General features: G+C 42.2%; 2 long non-coding RNA genes across 2 annotated transcripts in view; both read right to left on the bottom strand.

Annotated features, from left to right (window-relative positions):
* The window catches only part of LOC143126278 (uncharacterized), a 33,939-nt gene that overhangs the window by 12,362 nt on the left and 4,723 nt on the right, over positions 1-16,854 (bottom strand). The window lies entirely within an intron of this gene.
* LOC143126277 (uncharacterized) lies at positions 10,220-12,026 on the bottom strand. The gene is made up of 3 exons (XR_012987439.1): positions 11,766-12,026; positions 10,576-10,643; positions 10,220-10,390 (listed from the first exon to the last, which is right to left on the bottom strand). It is a non-coding gene; the product is annotated as an uncharacterized LOC143126277 (long non-coding RNA).

Raw genomic sequence — 16,854 nt, 5'->3', positions numbered from 1 at the left:
AGTGACTCAGGGACTACATACTGGTGACGCTTTGACTTTGTGGTCTGGTCTTTTGAAACTCTTTAGAGTATCCCATTGCTCACAACAAGCTTCTCCCAGTGCTTCAAGTACCTCAAGACTGTGACTGATTCTTTTACTCGCTCTCTCCTGGAGGGTCTGCGACGTCTTTCAACATAATAAAAGACTCGAAAGAGGGCTCTGTCATTGAGCTGTTCATCACAAAGTTCCTTTTCTGTGTAAGCAGGCAGGGAATCCTGACCACCAGGGACCAACTGTGGCACATGGTGCAAAGCGGCAACAGCACGGGTTCTTGCTCCAGTCTCCCACTCACTGTGCGACTGCAGGACAGCAGATATATCGTCCATAGCAATAGACTGAGCGTGAACACACAAGGGAGCAGACATACTCTCAACACGATCATCATCTTGCCGTGGATTCCCATCACGGGCACTGGAGCAGCGAAAGGTGTCTTGAACAGAGTCACTTGTCAAACCTTGGACCTCAGAGAGAAGTGTGGTATAAGGCTCCTGAAGTAATCTGAGACTGACTCTCTCCTTCACAAAAGGCACAGGGCTCAGGGCATCGGCAACAACATTCTGTGGACCTGGAACATACTTGATATCAAAGTTGTAGCCGGCTAGCTTGGCCACCCAACATTGCTCACAGCAATCCAACTTGGGCTTTGTCATGATGTGAGTCAACGGATTGTTGTCTGTCCATACTGTGAACACATGACCCTTCAACCAGTGGCTGAACTTGTCACAGATGGCCCACTTCAACGCCAAGAATTCTAAACGGTGTGCAGGGTAATTCTTCTGAGACTGAGAAAGTGACTTGCTCGCAAATGCAATGGGCCTCGCCCTGGTTTCTCCCTCCTTGATCTGTGATAAAACGGCACCATCAAGAGAAGCATCTACAGACAACATGAACGGGCGGGTGAAATCAGGGTGAGCAAGGACAACTGTTTCGGCCAGTGACGATCTTAGTTTCTGGAAAGCTTGCTCCATGTCAGGGGTCCAGTCAACAGCACTCAACTTCCTGCTCTGAGACCTGTGTTTACTCATCAGCTTCTGCTTACTTTTTCGTTTCTGGCCTGACAACAGAGAGAAGAGGGGCTTAGCGATAGCTGAGTAATTGGGTACAAAGTGTTGGTAGTAATTAACCATTCCTAAGAAAGACCTGACCCGTTTCGCTGAGGGAGTCACACCGTCTGCTTCCATTAGGTCAGCACTTGTCCTTTTCATGATGCCCTCAACCTTACTGGGATCAGTCGACACACCAGTTTCATCGACTATGTGCCCAAGGAACTTCACAGACTTTCGGAGGAAAAAGCACTTCTTGGGGGCTAACTTCAGGTTGTGGCTACGCAATCTGCTAAACACCACCTCCAAACGTTGCAGAGCAGTCTCTTCATCAGGAGCAAAGACAAGCAAGTCATCTAAGTAGCAAAGCAAGCTCAGATAGTTCTGATCTCCAAAAATGCTAGTCATCATGCGCATAAAACTGCCAGGGCTATTGCAGAGACCTTGTGGTAAACGATTGTACTCATACAAACCCATTGGAGTGGTGAAGGCAGAGTACTTTTTGTCATCTTCATGCAACGGCATGTTATAGAACCCAGAAGTCAAATCCATAGTACTGAAAAGAGTGCTGCTAGGCAGTCAGCCTGGTGAGGGAGAGGGTGAACATCTTTAAAAGTTTGCTTGTTCAACCACCGAAAGTCCATACAGATACGAAGATCCCCATTCTTTTTCCATACGAGGACTAATGGAGACGCATATTCACTAGTGGACTTCCTAATGATTTCTCTCTCTTCCATCTCACTCAACACTTGGCGCAGCTTCTGATATTGACTTGGGGGCACTCGCCTGAAAGGGAGTCGGAATGGCCTGTGATCTGAGAGGTGAATACGATGGACAAAATCCTTTGCCTCTCCACAATCCAGATGATGATGTGAGAAGATATCATTGTAGCGCACAACCAGTTCAGTCAGCTTGCCTTTACACTGCTCGGTCACATTACAGGAGTTTATGTCAATCTCACTTAATCCAACTGCCTTGAGTTTGTCATCAACAGAACATGCATCAATCTCAGAACCACTAGCTACTAGAGAACAACTGGCCATTGAGACCCCAGTGTGTGTGTCATCCATATCTTCAAGCGCAATGCAGGGAAAAACATCAGCTAACTTAGCGTTACGTCTGACCAAAATAGGTTTATCAGAAGTGTTAATCAGCTTTAAACGGAAGCCATCTGTCTCCCCACAAAGACGTCACCATTCTCGCTACCAGGATTCCCCTCGGAGCTGAGCGGCATGATGTGAGTTCGGCCATCACAGTGCTACCAGGAGATACAGCAGCAGACTTGGGTAGCTTTCCCCACATCAAGTACTCACGACCAGGTTCAAGGCACACAGCTGAGTTGCTTCTCACAGTGCCTATCTTGCAGGGAACTTCCTCACCTCTCCAACGGTCCACACCAGCAAGCATGGAGAGGAACTGTTCAGATTCTGCATCACCAGCAGGACAAGGGGCAGACACAGCTTTCCAATAGGCATCACACTGTTTATACTGACGAAGAACCTGCTTGATAACATTAGTGCCTAATATCATTTCATCATGCTGGCCCTGGACAACAAGAGTAGGAACTATAATCTTGCAGCCATACACCTCCATCTGCAGATAGACAGCTGACTTAGGCATGACGTGACGGCCACCACAGCCAATGAGGACAACATCTGTACTGAACTGATCATGTTCTGTGAAAGCTCCAGCTTCTCTAAGCTTCAATTCGGCAGTTTCACTGATAGTACAAGCCACTGTCTAGCATAGCGTTCAGGGTCACTGTATTACCAATCATCACAGGAGTATAGAAAAGACTGTCACTGCCGACAACTTTGTGTATATTCTGATAGACAACAGTTTGAGTGTCATTACAAGCAATCTTGTTCATTGCGTAAACAGTTTCTGCATTAGAAAGATCTTCACTGCGGGAGTTTAAATCATGACCCATACTGTCTCCCTCTGAATATGAGTCAACTAGTTTCCCTTAGACTGAGGCTCAGGGGAAGACCTGGTGGGACATCCCACACGTGTGTGGCCTGGGGCAAGGCAGGTGAAACACAACTTCTCTGACATGCAATGGGTGATGGTGGTGTGTTTGCTGTCACCACAGACACGACAAGCTTTCTCACGATTACCACCCTGGAATCTTCCACCACGAGCACTGCTGCGCTGCTGCACTTTACCCATCATCTGCTCTAACATGGCCATCATACGAGACAGAATCCTATCCTCATCCTCTCTCGCTTTGCCCATCAATTTCCCCATGATCTCTTCTGCCTGCTCATCCACAGGGCACCGCTGCTTTCTCAGATAAGCTTTAGTCATGTCGATCCAGTCCTGGACTGGATATTTGTCAGAACCATCACCTCTGAACAACTTAGGCTCTTTGTCTGATTTTACATGTACAGTAACGTGTGAGTCTGTCTGTCTTACAGTGCTAGAGTCAGTGCCTGTATGTGTAGGTGATGTGTTCTGCATGTGTGCGATGTGATGTGCAGGGGATGAGCCGCCCTGGTGTTCACTGCTAGTATTCACTACGCCAGCAGACATTAACTTGGCTACAATAGACTCACCAATTTGGGCACCTAACTGTCCCACCATGCTTGTGAGGTGGTTAATAGCGGCAGAATCAATACTGCTGGGTGTGGATGTGAGAGGACCCTCCCCCATAGACTGGCCAACAGGAGTACAACCTGGGTTCTGACCTAACCCTGTACCCCTACCGCTGTCAGCTAATGACTGGGAATAGCCTACCTCCCCACTATCCAACCCATGTCCAACAGTACCGCTATCAGAACCCCGCCATGCACCCCAAATACCCCTCCCTTTAGGAAGAACTGGACTAGCAAAATTATCTCCCACATTACTGTAACTATATTTCTCAGCCATAATGGCAAGTATCTGCGTTGTGTATTATCAAATGCGAAAAAAAATGATATAAGATAACAATATTAGAGAAAGAACACTGTAACTTAATGTATATCAAGGATAATAAACAATTCCCCACACTGGAATAACATAAACACAGCCCTATACTACCTAACCATATACAAAGACAACTCTAACCACACTTGATCTCGCACACTTGAGCTGGACTTCAACGCAGCATCCACGGCGATCGGCGTCGGGCAGATCTGGGAGATCGACAGGTCACGGCACCAGTGTAACGGTGGTCAGGCGGTGAAGGGACTGAGACCCAAAACTGGCTTTTCTCACTTTTATTCCTTTAGGAAAAGTTCAAACAAATCAAGCCTTCAGGCACTGGTGTACATAACACGGCATCTGCACATACACAATAAAAGGAATACACTGAATCCATGGGCTATATTCAGTGTTGGGAAGTAACTGAATACATGTATTCAGGATTACGTATTCAGAATACAAAATATGAGTAACTGTATTTAGTTACAGTTACATTTTCAATGAGTGGTATTCAGAATACAGTTACTTTGGCAATTTTAAGGGGTTACTTTTAGAATCCTTCTCATTTGAATTTCTGGGCTTTTTGAACTAAAATTCTAATATTTCTGTGAGATGATCTTGTGCATTAACAAAATGTATAATGTTTCAGTTTATCCTATAAAGTTAAGTTGTGGGTTTTTTGCTAGTGAAAAAGTGAAAAAGACTTGCACACTGCCTTTGAACGACTCAGCTTTTAATAGAAAAAAGGACACAACGTTTCGATCTTACGATCTTCTTCAGGCATCTTAATGAATAAAAAAGCACTGCCAGTATATAAGCACAAAATGGCCTGTACAGATAATTAGGACAAGTGATGTCAATCAGGTATATTAGGCTATTAAGCAATTGGCATGGGTACGCCCATTTAAGGGCAGGGCAACACCAACATTGGCATACAAAGTACACCTACATGTGAAGTTGATAATCATAAAGTCCCGCCTCTGAACACCAATAGACTAGGCATTACAAACAAAGACAGAGACAACAAATATATACACATATAAAGTAAATACAAAGAAAACAAAAATAATTACAAAAAAGGTTTTAGGTCAAAATCTAAATTAAGGCCCTTGGGTGATAAGGTGTTGAGAGAAAATATATAAAATGCTTCTCTTCTCAAAAGGATGTTATTAATGTCCCCTCCCCTTCTAGGGGCTTTTACATGTTCAATTCCAATATATAGTAGTGTGGATAGATTATGCTTCACAGAATTAAAATGTACAGCTACAGGATTTTTTATATCATTTGTGCGTATACTACTTCTGTGTTCAGAAATTCGAGTTTTCAGACAACGTGTTGTTTTACCTATGTATGCCAATCCACAAGGACATGCTGACATCACCTGTGGGTCTTACAAACTGAAATAGCAGCTTGATTCACACTTGATAAAATGTAAAACAGCGCTTATGTAATCCAAGTATTTAGAATACGGTACATAGATAATGTAACGAAATACGTTACAAATTACATTTTAGGGCATGTATTCTGTATTCTGTAACTGATTACATTTTAAAAGTATTCTTCCCAACACTGGCTATATTACATGCATTGTTCATATACCCTCACTGTCAGACCTACTAGCAAGGGAGGCATGCAACATGGAACGTTCAGGTGCACAAAACGAATGAATTAATATTCCAAAAGACTCACTAAACATTCACAGACGAAATACGGAGATGATGCATACACATAATGCTAAACTAACTGTAGATTCATTGCCTGCTAATTCATTGACTGAATTGTACTTTCCATGCACACTAAACTAAACTACACTGAATGCATGGAAAGTGCTAGCGGAGTTTACAGCTAGTCACGTAAGACTCAGTGTATGATATCGTGGTCATAATGAAAACATAAATAAACTTTCTCCAAGTTGTTCGAAATGCACCCAAATCCTAACAATACATGTAAAGTAATATAACACAGGTGATATGTCGAAGTTTTCAACTTAAACAACATTTTACAGTTACAAAATTAAAACAAAGTGGGGAGCGCTTTATACAGTCAACCTACCCAATGCAAAGCATAACGCTTCTGATCAGGTACGGCAACAACACATGGACAAAAGGTAGCAGAGCTGCAGTACACCGTTTCTCCAAAGGGGGCTCCAAAACACCAATCTAAATACAGCTGCTTAATTACGGCGAAAGTCACATACAAACACTAAACTACATTTATAACTCTGTTACACCAGCAAAGTATCATTAGACCTAGCTTCACACCTCGTTTAATTAGTGCAGCAGTTTTGTAGTAGGCCTACGAATTCTTGCTCTCAGCAGAGTGTTGGCTTCAGGCAGACTCAACATAGGGGAGACCACACTTTAGCGTAACGTTTTAAATGATATTTATTAACATAAAAGTAGAGAATGTCAGTTTAGGTACAAAAGTAAAGTGTTGTGCAATGTGTGTCTAGGGGTAGATGAATAAACTAAACAATATGTGACGGAGACGCAGAAGGAGGCGAGATCCCCAGAAGGGCTGCGAGTCAAGGCAGCTCCCAACGAGCTCTCCCGTCAGAGCAGGCCAGGGAAAATGAGTGAGAGAGCGACATCATGCCAGAGCCAGCCCTCTTATGGCCACGACTATTAACATCAGGAGGCGTCACCTCTGTACTCAGCAGCCTGTAGGAGACAGACGAGATAGCAGTAGCACAATAGGGGCGGAGCCACCACACAGACCCACTGGGTCGTCACAAGAGGGATAGCAACAGAAAGACGAATGTTGACATTTCCCTGTATTTTGGGTGAGTAACCTGGACAATCTTCCTTATTTTCGTTGCTCAATGTTGACAGCTATGGTCAGAAAACGAGAAGAGAATGAGACTGAGAAGTAGGCTAGTCAGCACAGGAGAGGCTACATAGGATAAATAGTCTAGGCTAAACTTACAGCCACTCCTCACATCCATCGCCATTATTATATTTGTATTATTAATACTATTGTCCTCTGTGGGCTTAAGTTAAATAAGTTTTAGACAGTGCAGACAGCTGCCCCTATATACTATGCAATGCGGAGACATCAGCAGTAGGCTAGCCTGACGCAGTCGTCTACCGTAGATTACCTTTGGACATATTGCATTTGCATAGATAGCATTGCTAGGTAGGCAATGTTAGCCAACGTTTACAGTAGCCTATAGGCTAATATATTTATTCATGATGCGCCCTTCTCAGCTCGTCTTAGTGGCACGGCAAGTGGCAAATAGTAGGAACAAACTCAGTGGAGAAAGATATCCATAGAGGGGTCATCCCTATGTTCCCCAGGTCCTATGTTCCCCGGGTCCTATGTTCCCCGCTCGGGGTTAGGGTTAGGATTAGGGTTAGGGTTATGGTTAGGGTTTTAAAAAAGGGTCCTATGTTCCCCGGTCCCATACAAAGCGGGGAACATAGGACCCGGGGAACATAAGACCCGGGGAACATAGGTACGCTCCCTCAGTAGATAGGCCTACTTAGTGTTTTGTTCTCTTGGATTTTGGAAATGTTACAGAGAAATATGTTAGCCCTTTCTGCCTCCAGATCATATAGTTGCATCATAGATCCTCCTGTAGAAGTTATCAGACAAAAACGATCACTGGCTATTACTAACACACTTTAAACTACTTTAGCAAAGTCCTTGGCTGCAGGTTGTGAGCAGCAAAACAGGCAAACGCAAGATACAATTGCAGTCCAATGAGATGCAACTTTATTCTCTGCGATTAGACGATGTCGTTGGTGGAACAAATATAAGTTCGCCGACCTTGACTCAGGCGACTTTAAAGCCTTGTCCCCTTCAGCGGCGACGTGTGCCGATATGTATGAACAAACAAGACAGTTAGGCTATAAATAAATATCGGGGTAATTGCAACAGCTGACAATAATGACGGATCTTTACTTAATGCTATTGAGTCTATTAGATATGGGTCCATAAGTTTATCTACTTCTACTTTATCTACTTTATCTACTACGAGATGAGGCCGTTACTGTGCTCTGCTCAACTCAAATTTACGCGCTACAGGCGATTGTCACATAGAATAGCCTATAGAACTGGAATGTCATATCAACAATATGGCCACGGCGGTGTTTGCGAATAAGCCCTATAGCAACAGGGACTCTGTGTGGATGTAGTGTGGATGCTTTCAGTACAAGTGTGGATGCCAGGGAATGCTTTGATCTCGTGCAATAAATGAAAGAGAGTGAACACAGCCTATGTTGTCTCAGAAATGCTGACGCAAGACAGTAAAGGATATTACTGAGTTATTAATTCTCTCAGATGGGAGCTAAATAACAATGAGCCTTAACTATTGCAAGCTAAAGAAATTACAAACAGCCCTTTGTTTGATGACAGCTACCCATGATGCAACACTTCCTTCTCCACTTGGACTGATTAGCTCAACTAGCAAACAAACTAGCTAGCAACCTTATTGGCAAAACAGACATTTAAAATCCTTAATCTTATTTCCAATACCAACCAGTATAGCTGACAGGGATTATAGTTCGCTATTTTAGTATGTTTGGAACATCTGTCCAGTCTTACAGCAGTAACAAACCTTCAATACGTTTTGGTGATAAACAGAATTACCTTCCAATTGCACTCAGAATATGCATGATTCTTTGATGATGTCTGCACTGTAAGAAATTTTCCCGTAAAAAAACAGGAATCAACTGGCAGCAGAGTTTCCAGGAGATTCCTGTTATTTAACGGTGCCCTGGTTTAACATTAAGTTAATGTAAAATAACAACATTAATTTCCTGTAAATTAACAGGAAACAACTGGCAGGATTTCCAGGAGCTTCCCGTTGTTTAACGGCAGACTACCATAACATTAAATTCCTGTATAACATAATTTTCATGTTGGGTAACAAGACAAAAATGTGATCTTCGAGTTAGTTACACAACAGGTCTTTATTTTTTTACAATTACAGGAAACAAGTGCCATATATTGAGTTCATCCACTCTCAAATCAACATTTTAAAGATAAAAATCCATGTTTTCACATCAGTTACTTATTTGTAATTTAACAGATATTTTATTTCACAGCACTTACTTGACAGTCTAACAGTAAAGTAATCTTTTTGAAAGATAAAGGGACATGAAGCAAGATAGTAATTTTGGAAAATGTAGACTGACTATAATCGTATTTCAGGATCAGGAAATAAGACACAGAAGAATGATCATGGAAAATAAAAACATCGCATTAGGCTCGTGTATCATGTATGAATGTAAAATGTAGATACATAGTAGTATTTTGAAAATCGGATTTCAAAGAACAGGCAATAAGACACAGAGGAATTACAATGGAAAACAAAAACATTTCATTAGGCCCGTTTAAAATGTAGACACGCTATCTAGTTGTATTTTGAAAATCGTATTTCAAAAAACAAGGAATAAGGTACAAAAGAATTATCATGAAAAACAAAAACATCACATTAGGCTCGTGTATCACGTATGAATGTATAATGTAGACACGTGATCTAGTTGTATTTCAAAAATCTGGAATAAGGTACAAAAGAATTATCATGGAAAATAAAAACATCGCATTAGGCTTGTGTATCACATATGTATGTAAAATGTAGACATGTTATCTACAGTAGTACTATTTCAAAATCAAATAAGATACAGAATAATTATCACAGATAATTATCAATATCATTGCATCGCATTGGGCTTGTGTACATGTGAGAATGAATAAACTGACAGATTATGTCCAGAAGAATTTAAAGTACAGAGATGAGTATAAATGATAATCAGGGAGGAAATCAAGTAACATTCATGAGAAATCAAGTATAACATTCACTTTACTTATTAGTGATTGTTCTTAGGCTTCTTCTGGGCCTTTTTTCTGTGAGAGAAAGAAAGAGAGAGAGAGAAAGAGAGAGAGTTACAAAAACTGATAGGGTACACTAGGATTCATGTAGAGGAAAATTGTGCCAAAGTGAATGAATCGGATGTGAATTTGTAACGTTAACACACTTTCTCACAATGAAATTAACTGACATTTATTACTTACTGTAACAGCATTTATATTTGATTTAATCAGTTGTATGAAGTAGAAGTATAGTGTTCTATGGTTATTACAGCAGTACTATGCATGATCGCTCTCTACAGAGGGTGTAATCCTGTATAGTAGTGCTTATAACTACATAGTAGACTACTACACAACCCCCCCAATACATACCACACATAAAACAAATTCTGGTTCGAAAGTCTGACATGAACTTACCTGGATGAATTCAAGGGTGCACGCTGCCTCCTCCTGATATTGCAGATTCAGAATGTAGAAGGTGGAGAAACATGTCGCAAGGCCTGTTAGAAATGTGGCGAGGTTGGACCCTTCACAAACGATTAAGGATTCAATGCTGACCATCCACTTTTGATGATTACCTTGTCGTTCACCTGAAAAAAATAATTTATCATATTCAATTTAAGATATAGATCCACATGTCAACTATGATTAGATTCATTTTAGGATTTTGTCCAAACAAAATTCAATACAGAAAAAAAAACATTTAGTGTTCAAAAGTTGATTTAAATATGTATATGTTGATCATTATTACTCTAGTGAATGAAAACAAACATACCTAGTAATATCAGGCGAGGCGTCACAGGTAGGCTTGGAAGACTCAACATCAGCTACGGTCGCACATCCCTTAGCAAAAGAAAAGAAAGGCACTCAACAACTCTTCGTGATGTGTGTGTGTGTGTGTGTGTGTGTGAGTGAGAAAGTGAATGTAATCTCTGAGTGTGTGTGTGTGTGTGTGTATGTATGTATGTAAGGAGTGAGTGAATGTGAGTTGTCTGCAAGGTGAGTATGAAAGGTGTGTGTGTGTGTGTGTCTGCCCTTGAATGATTAAAAGTGATGAGGCGGGTGTGATAAGATGTTTGTGTGAGGAATGTGTGTGCAAAGTAAGGGGGCTTGCTTTTGAAATAGTGTCAGTCTTATCAAAACCACATTGTTTATGGTTTCTATACATGTGCGTCTAAAGACCTAGATAGATAAATAGATAGATAGATACTTTATTGATCCCCAGGGGAAATCCAAGACCTGCATGTCTCTTAAATTTTATTTGGCAATCTGGAACACAGCATGGAAGGTCTATATTGGGTATATTGTCATGAATTTAGGTATGGCTCACATAAATAGACGCAGTGGACTGATGCCCACATATCTGACATGTAAACATCTTCCTGTTGCATGCCGCTAGCTCAAATGAACTCGGGAGGAATACCATACGCGTGTCATGCAACCACCTCTGCTATGGAGAGCTAGCTAGGCTACTATCATTAGCTTTCTAAACTGAAGGACTTAACACAACTTTAAGTAATTACCAGCACGGACGAAATCCATGCATACAAGTAAACACTGAAAGCAGCAGTCAACACTGATCCGTTTGTGCCATATTGTTTATTTGGCCACTGGTTTATTAAACTGATGATGCTAAGCAGACTTAGCTAGCAAGCACGTGTTATAGCAGGTAAATCCCGCGAGTTAAACTTTCAAAAACTACGCATACCCTACACATACCAATACATTTAGATGGCTCCAGATTGCAATGAAGAAACGTAAAATTTGATCGACAAGTGTAGTGATAACGATAACGCATGGCTTAAGAAGGGCGAAAGCGCGGTCTTGGCTAGCTGAATAGCACTGCTACTAACTTCGTTTCAGCAGGGTAACATTCAGAGATGTTGTATTATACAACTTAATATAAACATGACCAGTGTGCTTTCAAACGTTGTATTTCTGGTCAAAGGTGACAGATAAACTCACCTTATTGTGTTGATGGCTTTCGATGGGTTTGGGTATGATTCCAACGTATCGTCTTCTCTCAGCAGACAGCTTCCCATCACCAGAACGAAGGTAACGTTAATAGATAACAGGAAGTACGTGTGTTCCAGAATAAACATTACGGGCGTGGTAAATAACAGTGTTGGAGCCTGATTTTACATATTTGTCTTACTAATGACCGGAAAGTCCTGTTTATTAAAGAAAACCGGTGAATAATGTTGGAATCTGGGTGTAAATTTACAGAAACTTTTTACAGTGTGCCTGAAATCCCATGTGTGATTCCCTTCCTGATTAAGGGCCCCATGTGTCTGTGACATGGGTTCACTCTACGGGCTCAGTTGGACAGATGGGCTGTGTGTGTGCATACTGAATTTGATCCCAAGAGCCCAGGCCAGGGAGGCCATATCGTTATCATGGCACACGAAAGATGGCCCGCAAGTGAAACACGCCATCATTCCTGAACTTCGTCATATAACGTGCCCTCTTCAACACACACCATCAGCTCCATGCTAATCCAAACCCTCCTCAGGGATGTTTGTGATGGCTGAATGGTTTCCACCATTTTTCCCCTTTCAGCTTCTTTTTCAGAGTCTTCACACTTCACTTTTTCATAGTCTTCACACTCCAAATCTGCCAGATGTTTGTTAGTCAGTGCTGCCTGTGCAGTTGGCAGCTCACAACTGGTCTTTGGACATTCAAATGGAGGACAAATTAGTCACTCTTGCTGGCAGGTGCCTCACAGGGGTAATATCCTGGAGAGGTGACACGGATGGACGCAGGAAATGGGCAGTGGCTCATGGCTACGAATCGGTTAAATGTGCAAATGACTAATGAGGGTATGGAGGAATTATTTGATTTGTGTATTATTATGTGCAAGAGTGTGCTTGTATGGTTGTGTGTGTGTGCGTGTGAGTGAGTGTGTGTGCATGTGATTGGCAGTGGTACGTTTGGTTTGGAGTGGTCTGATAATAGAGGATTATGGCTCTGTCCTATATTTCCATGCAGAGGGGTATGGTATCAAGGTTTGTGACATTCCATCAAAAGACACCGGTGGCAGTGCAATGCTAAGAGAATGAAACTGCGTATGTAGGTGAGGAGGAATATTCAGCATCCTCCAGAGGAATATGCATCCGAAAGCAATTCACCAAGACAAACACAATGCAGACACAATCCATCTAAATCAGTATTTCAGTACTCATATCAGCATTTGAAGGACAACCAGTGGTTCATTGCAAATTAACATCCAAAGTTAATTGACATCCAAAGTTAGTTATTATCTCCCTCTCTCTCGCTTTCTTAAATCTTGAGACACACATACACGTGTGTGTGTGTGTGCGTGTGTGAGAGAGAGAGAGAGAGAGAGAGAGAGAGAGAGATGCAAACATGAAAAGTATGTCGAAGGCAAGCCTGAAACTGGTGAAGGACACTGAGGTAAGAAGTGTCATATTTGACAGAGCTTTTTGAAAGATTAATCGAAACCAATAGAATGAATGAAAAGGAAGGTTAAGTGAAGGATCTGTATCAGATCAGGCGATAACAATGTTGGATACAAACACCGAAATATTTGGACAAAGTTGACTTTTAATCAGGGTTAAATTTATACAATTACTTTCAACCACACCACACCGCTCTCAAATGGACAGAAAGTCCCCAGCTTAATGATTTATTTGTGTTCATATTAAGAGGGAGTTTGCGGCACCAGAGTGCCAACTCAGTATGTCGGTTCAGTAGAAACGCGTGGGAGGCCAGATGAGATTTAAATCATCTGCACACTAACAATGCTGCGAGCTCACGTCATTAGTCCAGTCTTTCCCCCTGCTGATTTGCTGGCCTGAGTTTTAATTAAGAAAAGGCAATCGACCACTGGGGTAGAACGTGGAGCATCAGTGCATTTTTTTTTTTTACGATAAAGCCGTCTCCAAGATCGAGATTGGAGGAGATTCGACAAACAGCTTTTTGAGTCAGCGACATTCATCAGTGGCCATTGACTGAATAAAGGAGCCGATACGCTGTACATCAAGTATTCCATTATAACTTCCCTTTCCGCTGGCTAGCACCATTAGAGTTTGTTTTGATGGGAATGAAATTATGTCACCCCCATGCTGACCCTGCGCATTCCCACTAAAATAACTGCAGCAGCTTATGTTCGTTTGTGTTTTACAGAAAAGAGCAAGAACACAGTGTGCTTTTTATGCACGTCATCCTTTACACCCCCCCCCCCCAAGCGTTTCATCCATCTCTATTGTCTGCCCGCTCACTCTGCCTCATACCTCTAGCCAAAACTTTTCATAATCAAAACCATCAGGTCAGTGTGTCTCAAACAGATAGTCGGAGAACAAAACCCACAGTGGGTCCTCAATGCAATCCATCAAAACCAGAATCTGATTCAAGCCGGTTGCAAGACTGGCAGCCTATGGTATTTTATCTCTCTTTTATTACCAATGAAATAGCTCAAAGTCTCAGGTTCCTCTGGCCAGATCCATGTAAAATGTATAGTGCATCAGGAATGAGGACATAAATGCTCTATTTACATTCATTTTTAAACTCTTTTGGCAAGGTGCTGATTTGATTTTGTACAAAAACAAGTTCATAAGAATGAAAAACACAAGCACTGTGTATGAGTTGTACACACATTATGACATTTATCACAACACACAAACACACTGGAATGAGAGAGAGAGAGAGCGTTAAAAGTAATTTTGGAACTCTTGAAATGTATTTTGTTATTCAGTGATTCTGTTGTTACGCAATGTTAGCTCCTGGCCCAGGCCGCTCTCTCTCTTCTCTGCCCCTGCACAGGGGCCCCCGAGGCAGCATTAGAGAGCCACATTCCTGCAGCATCACTCCTGCAGATCCCTCGGGACGGCCATGGGGTGACCATGACATCTTCGCCTTCTAAGCCTCCACACAAATCTATTTCAGACACTGCAGGAATGACTTGACATGCATATACACACATACATCACACACACACACACACACACACACACACACACACACACAGAAACACCCACACACACACACACAAAACTCCCACTTCTCACTGCATGTCCAGACTAAGCACAAATGCACCTCCTATGTGACCACAGCGGGCTCTCACATTAATGGGTATCTCCCCTGCACTCAGTCTCTCCCTGAAAACATTTCAGAGTAGCGCCGAGTGAAAGATGCACTGACAAAAATAGTAAGAGTCAGGTCAACAGTACAGTTCCAGCCCATGTAACATTCAGATAGCCCTCCTTGTGTCTGTTGATAGACGGTTGAGTCTAGGTGCAGCAGAGACTCAGTGTAGCCCCGGGCAGATCTACACTCAGGGGCACAGAGGTCAAGAAAACAGAAACAAATAGAACAGTCCAAGTGCACCACAAGGCTGCACCAAAAAGGAAAGAGATAAAGAAAGTACTGTAAGCTGCCAGCAAGGAAGACTCGTATAATTACAGATTAAACAGTGACACATAAAAACAGTGTTTCTATTAACTCAACTGGAGCAAGATAGTCATAACAACATGGGTCAATACCCTGGGAGTAACATATTAATCTGTGCTGCACATTTTATTTACTTATTTATGCCTCCAAGGCTAAACAAGTTGGAAGATATGGGGATATAGAATGTGTCTGCTACAATGGTTGTATTTTACATTTTGGCATTTTTTCACAGCACAATGCCCACACTTTCATACTGTGAATAAATTATAAAGAAATTCTTACCTCAGCGTTTCAGCATTTGTTTAAATGTCTGCGGTCTGCAGGTAGACTCACTGCACAATGACAGTAATTTCTTGCTCCCTCCCCCCTCCCCAGCTCCACCTGTCTAGATCTGCTTGGGATAGAGGGGTCTTGCTAGCCTGGCTCCGCCCTACTACGTACTTCCGCTCAATTTTCATTTCCCTTCAGTACGTCGTCTGAGATTTTGGTATATTTGCGGGTTTTCTCAGGCCAAATTTTACCTGTTCAATCAGCGAGCAGAGGTGGGTGGCTGAGAACGATGACGTTGAGGTTGTGCGCTAGTTTGAGCATGACATACGTCACGACCAAACGTTAGCGATTGGTTATGGCAGATCCAGAGTGGCTCTAGGCAGATACAATAGTTTTATCCAATTTATTTCTACTTTCCGTTGGAGAACTTTTGGGAAGGGTCAAAAATACTGGTTAGCTGATTGGATAAACCATCTGTCTATCACCACCTATGTTAGTTATCGACGGGCCAAATCAACCAATCAGATGAAAGAAGTGTTCTTCTAATGCCTTTGTTTAACATACAATTAAGTTAGGTAACGTAACTAACGTTAATGTTTTCAAACTTACCATTTGTATGTGACATGAACCTCATCAACGGCAATCCCCACCAAGTTTTCACGGTTGGCCCTACACTTCTGAAGAAAGTATATTCCTCCATTACCGACTGGAATCGGCCGTGGAGGATGTCTGTGTCGTTCGTTTCTCCCAGCTGCATGGCTGAGACTCATAGCTTCACAGCTTCCCCAGGAATACTTTATAATTCGGATAAAACTTGCGCGATAGCTACATCTCTGGATGCCATCATGTTGTTCGTTGCGTCACACCTAAACCCGCCTCAAAACCAACGCTGACTGGCCGTTCGTTTGCCGAACGGCTCCAAATTTTCTCTATCGGAAAGATGCCAGACTGATCTGCAAGTGGAAAACTGAAGCTCGCAAGATCAGGATGGTCTCACGAGGCTAAGGTCCACCTGTAGGCAGCCTAGTTTGTTGCTGTGGAACACGGGTGACACTGTCCTGTGTGTCAGTCAAAGTGCCACTCCGCCTACAGACCTCAGTGGATATTGCCTAGTGCAGGTTAACGTTCAGAGGAATTAAAAGAATAAAGTTGTCACAAATGGCAACGCTTGAACTTGTATCTTTCACAGCCCTATTTAAGTCAGTATAACCTGAATTATTGTTCCGGTCACCACCTTGTCAGAAGTTGATTACTGAATTCAGCACAAGTAGCCTAGCTGTCAATGGACACACAAGGATGAGAGTTCGATAATCAACTTGTACAAACTTTCGGTAACACTTTATTTGAAGGGGTCTACACAAGGGTGACATGTAAC

This window comes from Alosa pseudoharengus, unplaced genomic scaffold (genome assembly GCF_046254945.1).
Source record: "Alosa pseudoharengus isolate Yale_2024_CS ecotype anadromous, Long Island Sound unplaced genomic scaffold, YU_APseudo_1.1 YU_APseudo_1.1_scf_16, whole genome shotgun sequence".
NCBI lineage: Eukaryota > Metazoa > Chordata > Actinopteri > Clupeiformes > Clupeidae > Alosa > Alosa pseudoharengus.
This window is presented reverse-complemented; position numbering and strand designations above follow the sequence as displayed.